Source organism: Nuphar pumila, chromosome 10 (genome assembly GCF_984573655.1).
Source record: "Nuphar pumila chromosome 10, dmNupPumi1.hap1.1, whole genome shotgun sequence".
NCBI classification, from domain to species: Eukaryota; Viridiplantae; Streptophyta; class Magnoliopsida; order Nymphaeales; family Nymphaeaceae; genus Nuphar; species Nuphar pumila.
Window position 1 is genome coordinate 75342623 of NC_143258.1, and position 4423 is coordinate 75347045.

Below are 4423 nucleotides of genomic sequence, written 5' to 3' on the forward strand. Positions count from 1 at the left end.
CCCTAAGTGGGAGTACTCATGGAGTTTTATACTAAAGATATGGAAATAAGGTTATGGTGAATTTGGTTCCTCTTGGCCTATAGTATTTTCTCGTTATCTAAAAGAAACAATTGTCAAGCTCTTCAATGACGTGAGATTTACGGTAAATCAGAGACATGCATGGTGACCTTGGTCTAAGCTATAGTCACAAATATCACTCATATTTTCAACATATCACTTATATTAAAATTTCCACATTTTAACTTAATATTAACATGATAAAAATATTTTTTGTTATATATATATATATATATATATATATATATATATATATATTTCATATTGGTATATCATAAGTGTGTTTTTTTCATCTCTTGCTTAGGTGTAGGCACTTAATCGCTGGCTCTTCTCAACGCCAAGTGCTGAAGGTGGATAGGTCTTGCAAGCAAGGTCTGAGGTAGTCATCAACAGGGGCTCCGCTTGTCTGGTAGGAGTGGCTAGTGCACGTCACCTTGTGTTGGGACGTTGCAGGTTCAAAACCCAATGGTATAGTTGTATAACCGGTAGGGCTCTGCCTTTCAAAAAGAAAAAAGAAAGTCTGAGGTAGTCAATGGCCTTTATCTTCATAAGTCATCGTCTTTGTCATAACGTCTTAAAATAAGAAAATATCATTGACATGATATTATTTTGATATTAAAAAATCTAGATTTTTTAAAATAACACAAGAATCTCTTTGCCAATTATCTTTTCTCAAGAACAAGATTTGTGACTCAATGGCAAAACAAATGGTAGAGATTAAAGAGGTTGGAATTGGATGAAAAAGAGTGGGAGGCAAAAGCACAATGTACTACCGAGGTGGTATCCCATGTGGCAAGCTGGGTCCTATTCCTAGCTTTAGGCTCAGGTTCGAATCCCTCTGCTACATGGGGCTTAAGAGATATCTGCCTAACCCCCGCTTGCCTTTCAAAACAAAAAAATTGCATAAATGTACTAGTGTGAAAAAATGGGACCCATTGTTAGGGCACATGGGATACACACGTACAACCCTATCACGTGCCATCACAATAAAAGACACATGCCTCCATAAAATGTGCTTGGTTCCTTTTCTTGGTCAAATATTAATAGTGAAGCTTTGAGAAAGTGGAAACGGTAAAGGACTAGACAATTGCACATTGAATTCCATATGTGACAAAATCGTCATTTGTCCCATTTCAATGCCAAGCCAAAGGCTATGTCTATGATGATACCAAACAATTCTTTGTTTACATGATGGGGACTCCTAAGCCTTTCAAATGACCAACTTAGCCTTAGCTAGGGGTGGCAAGCGGGTCGGGTTGGCGGGTCAGCATACCTCAACCTGAACCTGTTTATTAAACGGGCCGGCTGTAGCAAACACAAACCCGACCTGTTTATTAAATGGGTAACCCAACACGACCCGCCAACCCGTTTAATAAACGGGTTGGCGGGTTGACCCGCCCACCTAACCCGTTTATTAAACGGGTCAGCGCCGGGTTGACGGGTTGGCATATCCCTAACACGAACCCAACCCGTTTAATAAACGGTTTAGGTGGGTCAACCCGTTTATTAAACATGTTAGTTTAAGCCCAACCCGAACCCGCCTAAGAGGCGGGTTGGCGGGTCATGTCAGGTTTTGCCACCTCTAGTCTTAGCTAGGCATTGCTATTGCTATTGCAATTTAAGGTTGGATTAGTCACATCTTAAAGTGAATAAGACTAGGTTTGAGGTGTTAGGCATATCAATTAATCTGTGATAATATCAAATAATGATTGTTACTTTTTTGTGATGGCTACTATGTCACACGGATACTCCATTTTGGCTCTTGTATCGCGTCCCCTTATATATTATATCTACGTATCTTCAGTCGTATCCATGCGACACTGGATACCAATTTTGTCAAATAACCATCCTAGCATTGTTAGTTTAAGATTGGGTTAGTAAGATTTTCAAGTCCGTTTGTCTGGTAGGAGCAGTTAGTGCACATCACCTTGTGTTGGGAACGGTATCGTAAGGGACTGCCTAAACGTTTTCAAGATAAAAAAAAAAAATTTACAGTTTCGAGTGATGCATGCTTTTTCTTTTTTCTTTGACTAACTAAACAAAGACAAAACCCAACTCTCATTAGTCATGACTAGGTTAGGTGTGAACCCAACCGGGTCTAGTGTAGGCCTTCACCCATAAAATCTCTGTGGTTGACCGGGCCCTGGCAGTACTCCGACTTTTTAGCCTTGCGACAAATGATGCACACCCTGGGTATTGAACTCATGACATCATATGACTTGAATGCTTTTAAAACAAACCAACCTAGCCAAGGTGCCCGGGGCTATTTTGCATCAAAGATGATGTAACTTCTTTTTTTTTTTCGACAGAGAAAGCTGGGGTTAGGCGGATCCCTACCAGTTATACAACCATACCATTTGAGATTCGAACTTGCAACGTCCCAACAAAAGGTGACAATAATTGCTCCTGCCAGACAAGCCGAATCCCCCATTGGTAAGATGATGCAACTTTGTCAATAACCAACATGATCCGTAAGCCTGCTTGCAACTGATTACTGATAGGTTGCATATGGGGGTTAGTCTATAAACCTTGAAAAAGGAAAGGCAGAAAATATAGGCATGGGCCATGTAGGACCAACCTACCTTTTTTGCTTTCACCCTCCACCTAACTGCCAACAGTTGTACTCAGTCCACCCTAGCTTAGAAGAGCAATAACAAGAAGGTTAATATCACAACCCTTACTGTATTATACTCTTTAGTACTAACTAGTCATTTTCATATATCTTTTTTTTTTTTTACCTTCTTATATGGTCTAGTATGGTGTATTTAGTTAAAAACATGTTTTAGATTTTCCAATTGAATTAGCTGCAAACATCAGTGGTCAATAATGTGTCAACATTTCACTATTAAAAAACCATGATTTTTACATCAGAACCACTCAATTCAAAGTGTAATACCTAATAAACGAACCAAGTTGAACATATTTGTAGGGTCAGACTGAACAAATAATACACAGCTGTGATGTTTGTTAGACAGTATGGTACTATTAAGAGTACCCAATATCTTATCCCGTTAAGACCCAATATTTCAAACAAAATTGGTTTTAAGCTCATGTTTTGCTTCCCCAGTAGATGGGAAATTTGTGAAATGCCCTAGACTCTATTATAACCGTATGAGCCGAGCTTAATCCGTCTATTTGTGAAATGCCCTAGACTCAACCGGGATCTAAAGATCTCTTATCTCATATGTGTGCACAATCAATTACATAACATTTTGAGTGGGCCCTCATTCTATTCTAGTGGAGCCTATGGAATGCTGCCATGTGATTGGCTGTGGACAGATAGAAGATGAGTTAAGAGGTCAGTGCCTTAATAAATACCCGGTATTAGCAATTGATGGGCCCTTGATGTATAACTGTAAAGACTTGGTAGCTTTGCTTTCCATTAATCCCATTGATTTTTAAATATTTCATTAAAGGCTTAGTAGATCTGGGCATATATGTGTGTGTGTGTGTGTGTGATCTTGACAATCTGATGGAGAACATGCAATAAATTAAGAAGTTTTGATGCGTATAAAGTTTTCAAAATGAAATCAAACCTCAACAGCTCATAATGCACTAAAACATTCACTTAAGGATACAAACAAATCGATCAAACCTGTCGAGTATACCGCTGGTATTTAACAAAAACAGTCAATGTTTTCCTGAGATTTTTTGTCAAGAAAACCATAATTTTCACAACATCGTTAGATTTTCTTGAGAAAAGGATTTATGAGTTATGACATTGTCCTAAACATGTTCCTTACTAATCAAAACATAACAAACACTTCTACAAGATATGATCGACTAAATGCTACTTGCAACCGACTCTCTATCAGAGAGACTATAGTAACTTTTGAGGTATAAAATAAAGATCTACTTTGACTTAAAGGTGTTCGAGCTATAAAATAAAGTGTGACTTTGAATGTAAAAGTGTCCAAGTTATAAAATAAAATCACTTTGAATATATTTACCTAACTACACTGATTATCCGTACTCTCAAAACGACTCTTTTGGACACATCTCCATTTGTTTATTCTTTTATTTTTTCCCAATACCCACTAACCAGATTGGACTAAATGATGATGTGGGAAAAGGAAACCAGGAGAAAATGCTGACCCCAACAAGAAAACCTTCCTCAAAATGGGTCTTTTTCTCATGATGCACACACATCTTTAGCAGAAGTGCCTGGAGAGTAGTCGGGCACCACCCCTTCCTTCCACCTCATGACAGAAAATGGATTCTGGTTCCCACACTTCTCTTCCAAGTTCATCTCTACCACTGGAATCTACACAAGTCTCTGATTTTAGTACTGCTGTGTTGTTGTCAGATGAGCTCAAATGCTTCGACCGTGAGGCTTCTGCGGTTTCTGGATTCTGCCATCTTGGTG